Source organism: Lissotriton vulgaris, chromosome 12, assembly GCF_964263255.1.
Source record: "Lissotriton vulgaris chromosome 12, aLisVul1.2, whole genome shotgun sequence".
Lineage (NCBI taxonomy): Eukaryota > Metazoa > Chordata > Amphibia > Caudata > Salamandridae > Lissotriton > Lissotriton vulgaris.
Window position 1 is genome coordinate 800,989,440 of NC_141700.1, and position 19,138 is coordinate 801,008,577.

General features: G+C 51.8%; 1 protein-coding gene and 1 pseudogene across 2 annotated transcripts in view; one reads left to right on the top strand and one right to left on the bottom strand.

Annotated features, from left to right (window-relative positions):
* Window positions 1–19,138, bottom strand: part of C12H17orf114 (chromosome 12 C17orf114 homolog) — a 102,774-nt gene that overhangs the window by 64,742 nt on the left and 18,894 nt on the right. Inside the window, exon 2 of one of the 2 annotated variants that reach the window (XM_086946228.1) lies at window positions 18,801–18,899. The exons of the other annotated variant lie outside the window; for it this stretch is intronic. The gene's annotated coding sequence lies outside the window, so the exon portion shown is untranslated. The remainder of the gene's footprint in view (window positions 1–18,800; window positions 18,900–19,138) is intronic. 2 annotated transcript variants of the gene reach the window in all.
* Window positions 1–19,138, top strand: part of LOC147678780 (uncharacterized) — an 80,989-nt pseudogene that overhangs the window by 5,266 nt on the left and 56,585 nt on the right.

Here is a 19,138-nt window from a genome sequence, read left to right on the forward strand (position 1 = left end):
CTGAATTAAGCAGACCACTCTTACCCAGTCCAAAGATCAGGGCTTGATCCATCACCGTTATTTATCTCACTGCCCCATCCCAGCTCAGAACCTGGCTATATGCAAATCAGTCTGTCCCTGGCCCAGTGCATCATGGGAACAGGGCAGACTAAACTACCAAGCCAATTCTTCACCAGAAAGGAGACAAGCTACCGGGGACCGGTTTCTGGCATTTCAGCCTTCTTCGGCCCGGCTTGCTTGAATCCTGATGGAGCAGTGAGAAAGGGACTCATGTCTGAGTATACCCTGCCACACCTATAGTGGCCAAAAACGATTCAAAAAAAGGGGGTGGTGATGAACAGAGTGTCTGAATTAAATAACGGTGATGGATCAAGCCCTGATCTTTGGACTGGGTAAGAGTGGTCTGCTTAATTCAGACACTCTGTTCATCACCACCCCCTTTTCTGAATCGAGGGTTCTGCGCTTGCAGGGATTTCCAGTGCCACGTGACCCATAGTCTGGGGCTAAAGGGTTTCGAGCTCTTTAGCCATTGGCTGGCACCTGGTGTGCTAGAAGGAAAAGGAAAACTGCAAGTCAATGAGAAGTCCAGCAGACTGACCCTACAGGCCAACCCATCCTCAGAGACCGGGCCGCGCCCACCACGGAGTCCCTCAGTGACTCTCATTCTTCCTCCGGCTGCATCAGTGAGGCTCCGGCCTCCACCACCTGGAGGACGAGTCCTGTCGAGGCCCTTCTTGTTGCAAAGCGCGCGTCACCTGCACCCACAAAGACCCCACAAGACCTGTCGGCCTATCCATGGCTCCGAAACTGGGCAGCGCGTTGAGGGTCCTCTGGCCAACCACCGGGAGAGGCCCTGGGAGCTTGAGAGGCCCAAGGCAGAGACAGGAAGGAAGCAGGACGGCAACTTTCAACACGAGTTTGTTCTGAAGCCTCAACTCATTCAACTGCTTTCGTAAAAAAAAAAAAAAAAAAAAAAAAAAAAAAAATCACAAAACGAATCCAGTGCCACAAGATCGGTCCTTTCATTCAGATTCCTGTTCCTTCGGCCTAAACTTACGAACGGTTTAAGATTCTCATTTAAATGGTGTTTTGAATGATACGTGCATATCTTCAGTAAGTGATAACAGGCTTTCATTTCACGTTTTTGTGGCTCGTGAACACATGTCATAGATTCATAAGTCATAGCAGCAACTTTTTCAGATTTCGACATCTTTTTCTCTCTAAACTTTTTCTAAAGACAAAATCCATCGATTCTTTTCTAATCACATGGAGCGTCAGGTGTGGCTGAAGGGAGTAGTTTGCAGAAGTTGCCTTCAGTAATGGCAGCTTGTGGATAGTCCGTCAAGGAAAGGTAGAACCGTGGGGGTCGGACCGGCGCGTGGGACCCTCATGGCAAGAACCGAAGCCGATATGAGCATTGAAAAACAGACATCAATGTCACGGCTGGAATGAGGTTAAACGCCTCTGAAATAAGGCGATTATGTTTCTTTGTTAACACCGCCTCACGGCTCCCCAAGGTTTACTTTGTTGGGGATGCCTGGCGGTTTTTTTTTTTGGGGGGGGGGGGGGGGCATTCGTCAGATTGTCCCCATTTAGACATTTGTAATTGTTGCTTCTAGTAGAGAATAGCTGCCTGCGGTTCTGAGAGTGGATTTCAGGGTTTGAACGGTGTCCCTATGAGGTTCTATCGGTAATGGGTGGTGGCGCTCGCCCCAGCCCCGCCATCGGGGTAACTCTGACCCCCTCGGACCAGAAACCTCCTGCGACGGCCCCGGGTTCAAAGTTTAAGGCGGTGGCCCGGACCCTCAAACACGAGACGCGGCGGACACGTGCGGTTCCATCCGGGTGTTTTACAGCCCTCTGATGCCCCATGGGTGTATGAGAGAAGCCCCCCGATACTCCATGAGTGCCAGGAGGGGCCCCTCTGATGCCCCCATGTGTGCCCTGGAGAGGGGCCCCTCTGATGCCCCATGTGTGCCCTGGGGAGGGGCCCCTCTGATGCCCCATGTGTGCCCTGGGGAGGGGCCCCTCTGATGCCCCATGTGCGCCCTGGGGAGGGGCCCCTCTGATGCCCCATGTGTGCCCAGGAGAGGCCCCTCTGATGCCCCATGTGTGCCCAGGAGAGGCCCTCTGATGCCCCTTGTGTGCCCAGGAGGGGCCCCTCTGATGCCCCATGTGTGCTCAGGAGGGGCCCCTCTGATGCCCCATGTGTGCCCAGGAGGGGCCCCTCTGATGCCCCATGTGTGCCCAGGAGGGGCCCCTCTGATGCCCCATGTGTGCTCAGGAGGGGCCCCTCTGATGCCCCATGTGTGCCCAGGAGGGGCCCCTCTGATGCCCCATGTGTGCCCAGGAGGGGCCCCTCTGATGCCCCTTGTGTGCCCAGGAGGGGCCCCTCTGATGCCCCATGTGTGGCCAGGAGGGGCCCCTCTGATGCCCCATGTGTGGCCAGGAGGGGCCCCTCTGATGCCCCATGTGTGCCCAGGAGGGGCCCCTCTGATGCCCCATGTGTGACCAGGAGGGGCCCCTCTGATGCCCCATGTGTGGCCAGGAGGGGCCCCTCTGATGCCCCATGTGTGTCCAGGAGGGGCCCTCTGATGCCCCAGGTGCCCAGGACGCGCCTCCCCTCTGATTCACCGGGTCAAGGTCCTCAGACTCCAGGCCCTGCCGCCGAGGGCTCTGCGTCCAGCCCCGGGGCTCGTAAATTCCACCCACATCTCTTTCCCATGGTACAAACTACGTCTGAAATGACCATTACTGGGCAGAGCTGCGTCCAATTTGGAAAAGTAAATAGACGAGTGGCCTCGGAGCGCGTGACCTGTAGGATGGGGGGGGGGTTAGCGCGACATCTCCGCGAGCGCGGTGCGAAAAGGGGCTTCGGTGCCCCCTCGCCCCACCCCACCGGAACGGTGCCCCCCTCGGAACACAGAGGCCCCCTCCCACGTCCGCAGACCTTGGTGAACCTGTCCCCGGTCACGGGGGAGGGGAGGGGGCGGGGGCTGCCTGGTGTTTGTTGGATAAAGTTTCAGGCTTTGGACATATTCCTCAAACAAGCCAAGGTTCATCGGAAAAACAAGGAGGTTCTTGTAAGGGACGGAGTGTCCCGCAGCGGGCGGGGGCCCGGCCCCCCTGAGCACGTACCCATCACTCTGCCGGGGGCCGAGCTTCGACAGTCTCTGCGGGGGGGGGGGGGGGGGGGGGGTGCAGCCCCCAGACCTGCCCCTGGCCCCGGCTCCTTGGAAGGGACTCAGCTGGCCCAGGGGACCCTCACAGAGAGGCCTTTCATGCGTCGGGGCGGCCGCTCTGTGGTTTCCAGGGATAGAAATGGCTTTTCCAAGAATCTGCCAAGCTTCCCAGGAGAGGAGGTGGGGGGGGGGGGGGGGGGGGGGGGGGCATTAATTGAACAAGAGGCGATGGTGGAATTTTTGCAAAAGTTTTAGCCCCCGCCAATGTCCCGTCCGTTCATCCATCCATCTTACTGCCCTGCGTCACTCCCGGGGGGAGCAGACATATGCAAATCAGCCTGGCCATCCTCCAATAGGCAGAGTCCAGCCGGTAATGTGGGGTCATGTCCCCTCGGAATGGGAACACAAGCCTCCCCAGACCTAAAGGGGTGCGCTTAGCGGGTGAATGCCAGTCTGGGGGGGAGGAGGGGGGTGGTCATTGTGCGTGCTTTCTATAGAGCCAAAGTGTCACCTTTGGGCGTTATCTAGGCGCTACACGAGAGGGAGGAGTAAACAGGTGGGGTGCAAGGAGGAGAGACACCGTGGAACGTGGGGTGATGCTACGCACTTGCCAAAGTGGGCATCTAGGCTAGCGGATAGGACTCGGTGCCGGTTTGTCCGCTCTGGCGGAGGAGCGCCGCCCCACTACTTTTAAGCAGTGCGACGTAGAAACATAACATGCTAATACTGGAGTTCTTATTTCATGCTTTGCAGACGGGCAGTGCTGCGCCAGGAGCAGGGCAGGGAGGAACGGCTCACCCCCTCCTAAGTGCACGTCTGTTCCGCCAGCCCTCTCGGGTCGCCCAAACCAGTCATGCGCACTTTCCCATCCTCCATGCAGGGTCCATTACAGCCTACACGGAGAACAACGCCAGGCCTCCATTCCCTTGCGGAGCGTCGAACCAAGACGGTCAGACCAATCACAATGCTGCATTGCAGCACTGTGATTGGTCAGTAGGGCCTGGCTGTGCTTCCTGTTCCTCAAGTTCAGCGAGGAGAGCAGAGACGCGGGACCCGGCGGCACAGTTAGTTTATATATATATTTTTTTAACTGTGGCTATTAATTATTTAACCTTAGTCCTAGCGGGCTTGGGGCCGGGCAAGTTCGTGATCGTGGGTCTGGTTAAAGGCCCTTACCTGTGCCGGAAGCGGTTGTATATTGGAGATTCTGCTGGTTGCATTGGTGGAGAAGTGTGGCTCACTGGTTAGAGCAGGCAGACCCTGAAGCAGAGGTCAGACCCGGGACCAGGGTTCAATTCCCGATGCGGCAGGGTCTTGAGCTCAAATGTCCATGGACTCTATAATTCTCGCTTCGGTGCCTGACCTAATCATAGGTTTACACTCTGCAACTCTGGGCATTAAGCTTGCTTAATCTCCACAACGCCCCCCCCCCCCCCCCCCCCCCGCAGCGGGATGCCTGGCTTTCACCTTGGGGATGCCCTGTAGGGGCTATCTCACAGGTAAATCCAGGACGGGTTCCCAAAGCAAGTGTGGAGATACCCCTTTGGGGGTCGAATCTGGCGCTATATTAGAATATAATATAATAATCGGTTGCCGCAATATTGCCGTGTATACATAGGAGGTGGGTTTGTGGTCTGTGGAGCGCGTGTCCTAGGAGAGGGCCTTCCAGAGGGGTCTCACGCCTCCCACCCTTTATCTCGAGGTCTAGTGACCCTGCCAGTGGACGGGCGGTTCGTTTCCGGCTACTGGACAGACAGTCTTGGATTCTAGACATGAAATGAGTGACTAAGAAGAGGAGCATGGATGTTGTGAGACATTGGATTGTTTGGGCAGGTGACTGCCCACGTCAAGCACTGATCACAGCCCTGGTCAGAGCGAACCTTTAAAGTCAGTAAGTTAACCTGTGCCCAGTCTCTGATAGTTATGGCACGGAGCAGGCAGTCGTAATTTGGGGCAAAGTGTCAAGTATTTATGCAGTACCAAAACAGAAAAAAAAGTCAAAACATAAAACAAAAATCCTAGGCTGAATTAGAAAAATAGTTTAAAAAGTAATAAACAGATTTACACCAGACTGACAAAAACTAATAAGGGGAACAGAAGGGAGACCACGCCTGCCCGGAGATGGCTACAGAGGGAGACCACGCCTGCCTGGAGGTGCTAACAGCCATAGAGGAGACCCTGCCTGCAGTGGCCACAGAGGGACACTACGCCTGCCTGGACGGGGCCACTGCCACAGAGGGAGACCACGCCTGCCTGGAGGTGCTAACAGCCATAGAGGAGACCCTGCCTGCCTGGAGTGGCCACAGAGGGACACTACGCCTGCCTGGACGTGGCCACTGCCACAGAGGGAGACCCCACCTGCCTGGAGGTGGTCACTCGAGAGGGAGACCCCAAGCAGGTTGTCACTGTAGGGGGGGTAATCAGGCAGGCACTCCCTGCACAGAGCCTGCTGACACATGTTTAAGGGTCGGAGCCGCTCCCGACACGAGGAATGCTGCAGGTATGTTGAAATACAGGACACCCCTCCCTGGAGGCGTCAACACCTGAGCAGGTAACAAGGCCTGCACGACAGGACTTGAACCCGCAGTCATCACCATCAACCTGTGCTGTCAAGGCTCCCAGACCATGGGGGGGGGGGGGGGGGGGGGATGGGGGGCCTGACTGTTTACCCTGTGCGCACATTGTCAACCAGAGGCTTGCCCGAACAGAGGAGCACAGGATGGCTCTGTTCTGTGCTGGATGTCTCTGTAAGGTCAGCTCTTCGGGGGAGCGTGAGATGCCTCACGGGCAGGGCAGGATATGTCTCTGTAAGGTCAGCTCTTCATGAGACCATGAGAAGAGTGTGCCCTAGAGCAGCGGGCACTGGTGGAGCCCCACCTCCAGGCGCATCGCGTGCCAGCCCTCTTCTGCTCTATCATAGCCTCGATGAGTGTCCGTTGTCCAGACTGGTCCAGGGGACCCATAGGCCACCTCGCCCGGCAGCGTCGCCTGAGACTTTGCGGCACTCTGAATTTTGAGGTGGGTTTCTGGACACATGGTGCGTCCATGGTTTGCTGGACCCCTCTTTACCCGGCGTGCCCGCCTCTTGCCCTCTGTCGTCAGATCTTGAATGAAGGACCTCGCTCTGGTGGTGTTGACTGCTGCTCAGAGCTGGCTTCTAGGCGCAGGGTGGAGAGGTTCCCTGTGAGGGACTTGAAGTGCTAGAGTCAGGCCGGATCCAGGTGGAACCTGTGAGATCACCCACCTGTGACCCTTCCGAGGGTTCAGCCGTGGCCACCTCAGGACTATAGACCATGTCTTGTCTCTTCGGAGGGTTGAGCGGGGTCCGCCTGCTGCAGACAGCTGATCTTTGAGGGAAGATTGCTCTGTCCTCAGACTGGGTGCATCAGAAGTGGCCACAATGAGGGTTTTGGGGCTCCTGTAGCCCGATCTTCTCACAGTTGATGTCTTCGGCCCTTAGGCGACCAGTTCAAGCCCGCTGCACTCTGAAAGTCATCGGTTGAAGATGCGGTTCAACACCCCAGGAATGCGCAGGAGCGGTCACACCTGGACTGGTCTCCTTAGCTGCGGGGTCTCCTCGGCTCCGCCTTGTCCTCAGTACACCTTGGTTCAGGGTCTTCTGTTCTCAGGTGGATCAGGAGCCCTTGTCTAGGAGAGTGAGGCGTCTTGGGTGGTAAGTGAACACGAGCTGCCCGGCCGGCCCGCCGTGGTGGCCACCACACTGGACGCTAAGCTCCATGCACCACCTGGTGTAAGTACCTACAAATTCACATTACCCCCTCCTGGAATGTGAGTGTGACCCCAAAACATCCTTCATTGCTGAACCCCTCAAGTCAGAGAAGGAACAGTGATGTTTGGGTCTCAGGGTGAACTTTCTCAGGACAAAGCCCCAGTCCTGGCCGAGAGGTAATCCCCACTCAAAAACTAGAGTCCATCTAAGGGACCCCGGAACCTCTGGCGCCAAACACAACTACAAGGCAGTTGTCGACAGCAAGTTGTGGCGAACCAGGAATCTAGGAGATTTGATGAGTCTGTGAATAAGCCCGACATTTAATGTTTAGTGTTACGGTAAACAGTAGAACACGTGCTAGGGCACTGCAACGTCACACCCCTTTTCACACGTCATATCTGTCTGAAGTCCCGCCCCTTGCATCACTTCCTGCTCACTATATCAGCATAAAATATACATGAACGTTTCTTGGTTTGTGACTCCAAAGTAAACACATTCTAACTTCTTTCAGGGGTAAGTCAGGCCTGGAGGGTGTGGGGGGGTGGGGGGAGGGGGGGGGGGGTTCATAACCGAGGTCCTTTGGTTCTAGGTCAGTTCCTGCCTTTATACAGTGAAAGGTGTGAGTATCAGTTGCGTCTCTGGCTTCGATGGAATAGGTGTCACACGTAGATTGTGAGGCACTAAAGTCTGGTTGAGCACTTTTACTGACCAGAATCGAGAAGCAACAGTTGAGGAAGTTGGAAGGAAGATACCCGGGTGATTGGAGGCTGGTCATCTGAATAAAGGAGCTCACTTCTGAGTGCATGCATCGACCCCAGGATTGTTGGATGAGCTGTTAGCATGACCGGGGGACCCCGGGATGCTGAAGTGATTGTGGAACTGGAACATCGAGGGTCCAATTAAAAGTTATAGGTTTGATTCTGGTGTCACAGACCTGTGGAGTGACGAGCCCCGAACCGATTCGAACATGGGCGATTCCTCTGGTGGGTGGAATGGTGGAGGAGTGGGAGGATGAGTGAGTGAATCAGAAGTGATGGGAGAGAAGGTGTGGAGAAAAATAGAAAAAGGTCAGGACAGAGGGGTCATGCGACCAGGTAAATTGTAAGATTTTGTTTTGTAAGTCATGTTAAGTCTGGAGTCTGAGGACATATATATATATATATATATATATATATATATATCACACACATACATACATACATACATACATACATACACACGTTGTTGGTGTGCTTGTTGCTTTAAGATTTCCATTTGTTGGAAGGGGTAAGATGTGATGTGTCGCGGCGCACCAAGGGGGGGCACGACTGTCGCTGGAGGACTCCATCAGAACAGTTGTGTTCTTTGGGACTCAACCCCCCATGCACAAGGTGAAGTGATTTGTCTCAATAAACTCGTGTCACCGTGTTGGCGGAACTCCCTCCACATAGCCTCTTATTGATGGGTAAGAGTGACCTACACCCCTGTTAACAACCTAATTAAGGTAAGGGGAACCCTATAGTAGACTGGGACAGTAAGACGTCCTGAAGAAGACCCAGGTGACCCAGTAATTAAGGGCGACAAGGGGTCGAAACATGTCGACTACAGCAGTAAAGGAGGGGCACTAGGGGGTCCTAATACCCTTCCCTAGTACCACTATCCAGTCTTTTTTAACCCTGACCCTGGAACCTACTAATAACATTTATATCTGGTATCCAGGAGCCAGTTTTAATCCTTCTCTACTGCAATGTTTTGTCTATCACTGTACTCAGTCTTGACCTGTTGGTTTTTGTTTGTGAACACTGTTGTCACTTTCAGTTGTGTGTTACACGTTGTCCTTGCGTATATATAAAACATTTCTCTGTCCCCCCTCCCTATGCTCCGCCCGGAGTGTGTCTACACCCGGGCGTTGTAGCAGACCCGATGATGAAGCATGTCACACACATTGTGTGCGAGTGAGGGCAGTTTTTCATCCCGCATGAGTGTGCCATTGTTTGCACACTCGTGATTTTTGTTTGTAACAATCCTTATTATATTTTTTGTTGTTCTCCACCCCTCATTTGTGTTGACCATAGTTATTTAGGGGGTTCGGGTGGTTGAATTAGATATAGACCCTCTCCCCTCTTGTGTGTGAAAAGTGTCTCTAGCTTCAAGATGTCCTGGTTTTTGGGACAAAGGTCAAGTCATTCTGCAAAGCAGAAACGAAACTGAAGCCACGCCTCTAAAAGGATTCAAGTTCTGTTTCTTTTTTGCCGCAGAGGAAGAGGTGGTCTGAGGGCTCCTTCAGAGGGAAAATCAGAGTGGGGAGCAGGACAGGGGAGTTAAGGGTGGAGGCCCTGCCGCAGCTCATGTTACACAGCACAGCCTTGTAAATATATGTAGGTACATATGTGTATATATGTGTTTTACCTACTGGCAGTCGCCAGTAGTAGTTGTAGTTAGGATCTAGTTTCCATAGGAAAAAGCGCTTGTTTTGCCAAAAACGTTGACTTTGTTTGACAAATCCTTGCAAAATATTCAAAACTAGTTTGCCACTCACTTAGGCCTGGGCAGAAAACTACACTAAGCTCGCGTTGTTTGCGCAACTACGCGAATTGCGCATAGCACTGTGCAAAAACACGTAGCGGGCATTTTTTGCTTGCTCGCAGTCCCCAACGTCAAGTTGGCGACCCCGAGCGAGCAAAATGACATCCGGGCAAGACTTTTTCCTCATTCGCGATCAGCAACATCAAGTTGCTGATGGCGAGCGTGAAAAATAAACCTCCCCGCAAGATTCTCAACGCGGGGAGGTCAGGTTTCTCAGTGCGAGTGGTCGCGTATGCTCGCAATGAGAAACTACCAGTCTGCGTTGAGAAAACTACTGCTCGAGTACAAATCTACACGAGCGGCAGAAAACGACCGCTTGCACGGTTCAAGATGCCGCTTGCAATGATTGTACAGTGCGGACAAGCATCCGGCACTGTGCAATCATTGCGATCAGCATTTCCTACGGCAGTTCGCGTAGTGCTACGTGTAGCGCTACGTGCACTTCGCGTAGCTTAAGGATAGCGCTACTATGCAAACTACGCCTAGGGTTGCATTCACTACAGCTAAGGTCTTGAAAGTTCTGGGGTGGTCCGTCAAGTGGGGGCTGAGAAAAAGGGGGAGGGGGGCCCAAAACTAGTTTTCCCCATGGGGATTTTCGACACAGCTACAGCCTAACCGCCTAACAAATTTACACCAAATTTGGCAGAAAAGTAGCTGTTGGTCCAGAGAGCAACCTTTTTTCTAAATTGGTGTAAATCCATTCGCTAGTTTTAGAAATATTAAGGGACATTCAAATTTGTATGTGTAGGGAAGTAGACCCTCCGAGGATCCGACAGCCCCCGTTCTGAAATTCGATTGGCTGCCATCACTTCAACCAGGAAGTGTTGGCAGCCATCGTGGGACTCTACTTCAGCCGAGACCCCCAAAAACATTTTGGAAAAAAAAAAAAGGAGGGGGCAGACTAGTAATACCTTGACCCCTAGCTCTGGTCCTGGGGATCCTTAACAGAGTCAAAAAGCATTTATTTTTGCCCAGATTCATAGCCAATCTGTGACTCCAGTGAAATAAAAATACAAATAGATTCATCCTGTGCTCTTTACAATAATGTACAATTAAACCAAAATGGAAAACAAATGATAAATTGTAGAAAACTGCTCAAATATCTCAAATTAACTCGTTTGATGCAGGTCGGTGTTGCATGCGGTCTACTCCATCAATTCATGAAAAGCACTCAACAGGTCCAAGTATGTCCAATACATTGCATTTAACTTAAATAATGTATTTGTATTTCACTTCACTTTGATGTCACCCAGTGGTTCATTAAAATATAGTCTGTTCACTATATTCTTGATGTTGGAATTGGTTGCACTATATATTCTTTAAAGGCGATTGAACCTTGAGAAAGGCTGCAGAGCCGAAACGTGTTGTCCCTGACATAGCAATAAACTAGTTAATATCACAGTAAGGAGTGCTTCTGACAACTTTCCTTCATAATTCAACAATTGACACGGGCGCCGCAGCCAGACATCAAAGTAAAACAAAGATTTTAGTCCCACTTTTATGTCTGACCTGTCCCGGTTTTTGCTTCTCAATCAGGTCTGCCTGCAAAGGACCCTCCTGATGGTGACCATACTTCCCTGTGGGGAGCGACACTGCGTGGTCCGGTTCTCCCCCTTTCATCTTCCTGCCCCTTCCCTGGGTGTGAGAGGCCCTGCAGCCCACACCCCAGGACACTGGACGGAGTACACCGCATCCGGAGCAGTGCAGCCAGCCCCAGGGGCGTGGCTTCCAGTGCGCAGCAGGCGCAGTGCACCCAGGCCCGGGGCGTGGCTTCCATTGGTGCAGCAGGAGCAGTGCACCCAGACTCTGTGGCTTGGCTTCCATTGGTTCAGCAAGAGCAGTGCACCCAGACTCAGGGGCGTGGCTTCCATTGGTGCAGCAGGAGCAGTGCACCCAGACTCAGGGGCGTGGCTTCCATTGGTCCAGCAGGAGCAGTGGCACCCAGACTCTGGGGCGTGGCTTCCATTGGTGCAGCAGGAGCAGTGCACCCAGGCCCGGGGGCGTGGCTTCCATTGGTGCAGCAGGAGCAGTGCACCCAGACTCAGGGGCGTGGCTTCTATTGGTGCAGCAGGAGCAGTGCACCCAGACTCTGTGGCTTGGCTTCCATTGGTCCAGCAAGAGCAGTGGCACCCAGACTCTGGGGCGTGGCTTCCATTGGTGCAGCAGGAGCAGTGCACCCAGACTCAGGGGCGTGGCTTCCATTGGTGCAGCAGGAGCAGTGCACCCAGGCCCGGGGGCGTGGCTTCCATTGGTGCAGCAGGAGCAGTGCACCCAGGCCCGGGGGCGTGGCTTCCATTGGTGCAGCAGGAGCAGTGCACCCAGACTCAGGGGCGTGGCTTCCATTGGTGCAGCAGGAGCAGTGCACCTAGGCCCCAAGGCGTGGCTTCCATTGGTGCAGCAGGAGCAGTGCACCCAGGCACGGGGCGTGGCTTTCACTGGTGTAGTAGGAGCAGTGGCACCCAGACTCTGGGGCGTGGCTTCCATTGGTGCAGTAAGAGCAGTGCACCCAGACTCTGTGGCTTAGCTTCCATTGGTCCAGCAAGAGCAGTGGCACCCAGACTCTGGGGCGTGGCTTCCATTGGTGCAGCAGGAGCAGTGCACCCAGACTCAGGGGCGTGGCTTCCATTGGTCCAGCAGGAGCAGTGGCACCCAGACTCAGGGGCGTGGCTTCCATTGGTCCAGCAGGAGCAGTGGCACCCAGACTCTGGGGCGTGGCTTCCATTGGTGCAGCAGGAGCAGTGCACCCAGGCCCGGGGGCGTGGCTTCCATTGGTGCAGCAGGAGCAGTGCACCCAGACTCAGGGGCGTGGCTTCCATTGGTCCAGCAGGAGCAGTGGCACCCAGACTCTGGGGCGTGGCTTCCATTGGTGCAGCAGGAGCAGTGCACCCAGACTCAGGGGCGTGGCTTCCATTGGTCCAGCAGGAGCAGTGGCACCCAGACTCTGGGGCGTGGCTTCCATTGGTGCAGCAGGAGCAGTGCACCCAGGCCCGGGGGCGTGGCTTCCATTGGTGCAGCAGGAGCAGTGCACCCAGACTCAGGGGCGTGGCTTCTATTGGTGCAGGTGGAGCAGTGCACCCAGACTCTGTGGCTTGGCTACCATTGGTCCAGCAAGAGCAGTGCACCCAGGACCGGGGGCGTGGCTTCCATTGGCGCAGCAGGAGCAGTGCACCCAGGAACCGGGCGTGGCTTTCACTGGTGTAGCAGGAGCAGTGGCACCCTGACTCTGGGGCGTGGCTTCCATTGGTGCAGCAGGAGCAGTGGCACCCAGACTCTGTGGCTTAGCTTCCATTGGTCCAGCAAGAGCAGTGGCACCCAGACTCTGGGGCGTGGCTTCCATTGGTCCAGCAAGAGCAGTGCACCCAGACTCAGGGGCGTGGCTTCCATAGGTGCAGCAAGAGCAGTGCACCCAGGCCCGGGGGCGTGGCTTCCATTGGTGCAGCAGGAGCAGTGCACCCAGGCACGGGGCGTGGCTTTCACTGGTGTAGTAGGAGCAGTGGCACCCAGACTCTGGGGCGAGGCTTCCATTGGTGCAGCAGGAGCAGTGCACCTAGGCCCCGGGGTGTGGCTTCCATTGGTGCAGCAGGAGCAGTGGCACCAGGCCCAGAGCGGGAGATGTGCCTGCATCCAAAGATTTCAGACACCGTCCCAGATCCCGGGCCTCCGTCAGAGAGCCCTGTCGGCTTCAGGAAGGCCCCGTGGGCTGGGAGCGGAGCTCACCCCTACAGAGAGTGAGGTGTGGGTTTCATCCACTGAATGAACAATAACAGGGCCCGTTCATTCCGAGGGATCGCTTTCCGTCTCCTGGGGTGACGGAACGGCCAGTCTCCCCTCCTGAAGGCCTGTTCCCGCGGCTCGGTGCGTGCCCGGCGCCCGACGCACAGACCCCCGACTTTGAGCAGACTTTACTTCAGATGAAGCAGATGCTGAAGCTCAAGATGGATTTATTCTAATTTATTTAGAAAGTTTTATAGCGCAAACATGACCACCGAGGGTATCAGAGCGCTTTACAAAATCATCATAAGGGTATAAACATAAAAAACAGAAAAGACCAATCGACAGAATGAAAGTCAAAATTGTCAAACAGTCTCATGAGGGAAAAGTAGACGCAGCAACGGGCAAAATCACAGTCTAGAATTGTCCGACCCAATCGTGACCCAAGTGACTGAGCCAGAGAAAACGGGTATGAACCCAGAATCCGATGTCGGAGCCATGCTAAGGCAGAAATGTCTTCATCAGGAGCCCTTTGACCTCTTTTTTGAAGACGGTAGAAGGGTTCCCCCTGACTTCTGGGGGGCAGGGAGTTCCAGATCCTCGGAGCCATCCCTGAGAAGGCTCGGTTATAGATCCATTGTTTCTTGAATTTGAGGTTTGAGCAAAAGGGTGCTGGGGCTTCTGCAGGCTCTAGAACCACAGGAGAGTCTCAGAAACTGGAAGTGGTACAGCGGGGTCTCGAAGTGGATGGCTTTGTGAGCCATGCATGCAATCTTTAACTGGATCCAAGCTTCATAAGGAAGCCAATTCAGTTCCTGCAAGTCCAGAGATAAATGGTGGTATTTTTTTGTGGCAGTTTAGAGCCTTGCAACAGAGTTTAGGGAAGCCCTAAGAGGAGCCGTCCTCGCTCTAGGCAGGCCGCAAAGTGTTGCGCTACCATAGTCCAGCTTTCAGATCACTAATGCTTGAACTGCAACCTTTAGGTCATGAGCCGGGAGGAAGGGTTTGAGCACCCTATGTAAGCGGAGTTGGAAGCTCACTCCTTTGGTGGGGGAACTGATGCGCTTCTGCATGTTCAGACTTTTGTCTAGAATGATGCCCAGAGATGATGCAGTCTCGACAAAGTGTGGACTGCAGTTAAGAGCTGTCAGTGGATTCAACCATTGCTCCATGATGAGGGATTGGTTGTGGGGTGAGATCAGAAGGAATTCCGTTTTAGAGCATTACGCTTCAGGGGATTGCGTGTCAGCCAGCTTTGTGTTTCCAGCAGGACTGAGTTGAGGGACTGGATGTCTTCATGGGAGGTGATCTTCAGGTATAGTTGGGTATCATCTGTATACATATGATATTCAATGCCGGATGATTTTAAAATTTCCGTCAGAGGCTCCATGAACAGGTTAAAAGAGCGTGGGGGGGGGGGGACAATGCAGAACCTAGTGGAACCCCCAACATGACTGGTGCAGAGTGGGACAGGGATTGGTCCACCTTGAAACATTGGGATCTGTTCTGAAGGAACGAAGAGAACCAGCATAAAACCGGCCGGACAACCCCATCCTGTGTTCTAGGAGGTCAATTAGGTGATCATGTTTCACAGAATCAAATGCTGACGAAAGGTTGAGAATGACCAGTAAGCACGACTCATTGTGATCCAGCATTCTATGCGCATCATCCACGATGTGTGTGAGCGCCGACTCTGTGCTATGACCTGGGCGGAAACCAGATTGGCATTGATCCAGGAGTTGGAAATGGTCAATGTGATGGCAAAGTTGGGAGAGCACACATTTTTCCAAAAGTTTTGCCACAGTGGGGATGTTAGGGATTGGTCGAAAGTTAAGGTCAGTGGTATCTGCATTTGGTTTCTTTAGGATCGGGGTAACCCGACCTGATTTACGGCAATCCGGAATAGCACCTTCCAAAAGAGAAGCTTGGACGATCGTCGTCCATAGAGTTAGTAAGGCAGGTCTCACTTCCGGGTACTGGTTCGATGGCAGAGGGTCGTTGTAGTGATTAGAAGGTTTCGAGGTCAACAACATTTTGCGAATAGTGGGTTCATCCACGGTTTGGAACAAACTCCACGAAGCATTGTTTTTTGGGCGGCAGGGCTGTATATGTTCGGAGATGTTCTACTCTGAGGGGCATAGGGTGTTCAGCGCACCACTCGAGAGGTGAACCCTGGCCGACCGTAGCTCCGAATCCATCTTGGCAGTTTTATCCCTGAAGAAAACAGCAAATTCTTCCCAGTTCGGCAGTGTCCCTTGACCCGGAGCCCAGAGGTTAGGATGATTATCAGATTGGGACTTGAGGAGTTCGAACAACTTTCAGACTTTTTTTCATTGTTCTAGTTGAGTTCTAAAGAAGGTGGCCTTCGCACATCTACTGCATCTGTTGTATAAGCTTCGCAAGGATCTCAGATGAAAAAGACGTTCCATGGAGGGATAGGCTTGCCACTTCCTTTACCTTTCTGCAAGTCTTACGTTTCTTTTTTCAGCATTAAGACGATCATTGAACCATGGTTTGGAGATATTAGCAGACACTCTTAAGCTGAAGTGGTGCCACCGCATCAAGAACATTAAGCGTTGCGTGGTTATAGTAGTCCGACAAGTCGTGGAGATCAGACATGTTCAGAGGGGGTGGGGGGCAAGATGTTATCACAGAGCTCAGTCGTGTCTTGCGAGTTGATGTTCCTTAAACAGGTATTCAGCTTTTTGGGATTCTTAGGTTGGGATCTGCTTGCTCTTTCTGATTCATGGAGGAGGAAGGGGATGCAATAGTGATCTGTCCAGTCACATGAGAGGATCGACTCCAGGCGGAAAGAGTTGGGCTTACCAATGACAAGATCCAAAGTGGCTCCTTTGGTATGTATCAGGCTGTCACATATTTGGATAAGATTGAGGTCAAATAGGATTTAAGGCTATTGACCAGCACATCCTTTACATCATTCCAGTGGAGAATGAAGTCACAGAGGAAGAACTGCGTGCCCTGGAAATCCCCGTTGGCCGAAATAACATCCATGATCTGTTCTGTGAAGGGAAGGTTGTCGCCGGGGGGTGGTAGAACGTGTGCAGTATACATGAGTGATTTGTTGCCTCCGGTCACTTCAATGCATGGGTATTCACATGAGGGCAGGAGGTTGGCATGAATGACTTTCACTATTAAATTACTATGATGTAAGCAAGCCTCCCCTGTGACCGCTAGTTCTGTCCAACCTAATGATATAAAAGTTGGGGGGCGTTCGAAAGTCCAGGATAGGAGCGGCGGAGTCAATTAGCCAGGTTTCCGTCAGAATTTTAAGGTCCAGATCTTGGACAAGGATGAGATCAGCAATATCCGCAGCGTGTTCAACAGCCGATCTGCAGTTTAGGATCACGCATTTGAGGCTAACCAGGGTGTCCGTTGGTGGAGGTGGGTGTCTATTGTGAGGTTGTTTGTATTTAAAGTTCTTGAGTTTGGCTAGGTTCCCTGAAGGGATCAGTAGGGATGGATTCAATTATATGGAAGTTTGACGGGAGGAGGAAAGAGCCGGAGTAGGAGAGAGTGAATATCACTATCTGACAGGGAGGCTCTACATCTGGAGGGTCGAGAGGGTCATTGGGGTGCAGAGCGGAGGGCCACCTATGGGATGCACGGGTGGAGTGGGAGGAGTTTCGCCAAGGATGAGGAAGTGAAGGGCGCCCGGTACAACTACAGTCAGGGAGAAAACGTAGATAGAGATTGGTTATAACGGAGCTGCTTAGTATGGAGTAACTGAGAGATCCAGTAATGCGCGAAAAGGCTGCGCACATCTGCCTTAACTTGTTGCAGGCAGAGTGAAATCTCATGGAGACGGGCTTCCAAAGAAGAGTGCGATTGGGGTTGAGAGGCTAGGACCTGGGAACCCTGTGGCAGAGGAAAGTTAGTGGGGAAAGGGGAACATGGGGCAGGTGGGGCGTGAGTGGCGTGTTCAAACTCCTGTGGGAATTAACACGGGAAACAATTTTTTTTTTACCCCCCACCACTTTTACTAAGCCTCCGCATGACGGAGCACCCGAAACTTTCCATATGCAACAAGAATTAACAGCACACTTTTTTGTTTTCTAGAAGAAAGTTTGTGAATTTTCTTTAAACTGCGCCAAATATAAAAGGCAAGTCAAAAAACACTTCCCATCGAAACATGATCTTAATGAGATCTACCTACTGGCGACCGCCAGTGGGTTCTATGTTTAATATTTACCCACTGGTGGTCGCCATTAGGTAGTTCTAGTTCAGTCCCTAGTTTGTTCATGGACTTTTTTGAGGTGATCCATTAAGCGGGGTGAAGAAAATGGGGTTTACCAAAAGGCAACACCCCCATGTATTCTCTGTAGACTATTTCAGCAGCACTGCCGCAAATACTGGAACAGAATTATCCCAAGTTTAGCAGGAAGCTCCATCTTGGTCTCCGGGTTGTGCTTTTTGTGATTTTGTGTAAATCCATTCTTTTTTTGTTAAAGATAGTAAGTATCACAAATATTTGTATATGTAGACAGCTGGGTCAAAGAGACACTTTTTTTTTTACCCTTGAGTCAGCTTTCTCCTGTGGGGCCGAGCTCTCCGATTGGCTGCCTCTAACATAAGGAAAAAATGTTGAGGTAGCATTTACAGGACTCTGGGACTTAGCCCTCTGTCCTGTGCCTAATTGGCACCTTCCCAGAGGCCTCCATATATATGCTGTGATCTAGTTGCAGCCAGTCAATCAGATCACAGAGTACTAATGGACTTGGGCCAGTCCTGCATAAAGCAAAAGGCAGACAGAAGAAAATCTCCCCCAGATGAACAGAGGGCCTTTTCTTTTTATATATTTGGCCCCACTGGACCATCGCCCCGACATAATCAACTTTTTAAGCCCTTCGTGACACCCTCTGCACCTTTTTAAACACAAATTTCTTAGAAACAGCTGAACGGATTTACACCAAAGAATGAAAAACACCGTTTCTCAGTAGGGTTTTAACTTTTCGCAAATTTACAAAAATATTCATATTATTTTTCATTTTTTGTCCCCAAGGTATGGGCAACAATTTATGTACAATATTATTCACAGAGATATACGGAGGCAATCACTCAACATTTCTCTTCACTTAGAGATATCTTAAAGAATAAATAGGTGTGATCCATATGACAAACCACAAAGAATCAAAGCATAGAGTAAATGTAGTAAAGGTATAAAACATACTATATACGGATAATAAAGCCGTATAAAAGCATCCTAGAAGCACCATCAAGTGCAGCTTTCCTGGGGTAAAATGCTCGATAGACATTAAAGTGCAAACAGTGAATCCGAGCAGCACCAGAAGATAAAACTTTCCTAAGATGTAATGCTTGAGGCATTAAAGTGCAAACAGTGAATCAATATATGAAAGTCCATCCAAAGCCGAGCAGCACCAGAAGATAAGACTTTACTAAGATGTAATGCTTGAGGCATTAAAGTGCAAATATTGATTCGAAATATCGAGGTTCATGTAATAAACCATTTAAAATCGAGACAAAAAAAAATCTATATATGTATACATACAAACACACGCAAATGAAACATTATAGGTTTTGTTTCTCTGTGAGAGAGCAACGTTTCCTATGGGAATTAATACTGTGGCACCTACCCTCTTTCTCTTGGCCCCTTTCTGACGGATCGGCTTGAAACTTTCCCGGTAGGAGCTGAAGTGAATTATTTGGTTTTTTGGGGACGTTGCGCGCAGATTCTTTAAAGAGAGAGACACGCAAAGTTAAAATAATAAACTGGTGTAGAGTTGACACTTCAATAGCAAACATATATATTTTAATTGAATACAACTTACATTAATAAAAATACATTAAAAAGTTTCATAAAATAAAAAAACAAGCATTTACAATGCAACGGTTTCGCCTTTGTAAAAGTTAGAGCTATTGGCATTGTACATGACAATTTTTTTCATTTATGTGTTGGTTTCCTGGTAACCTG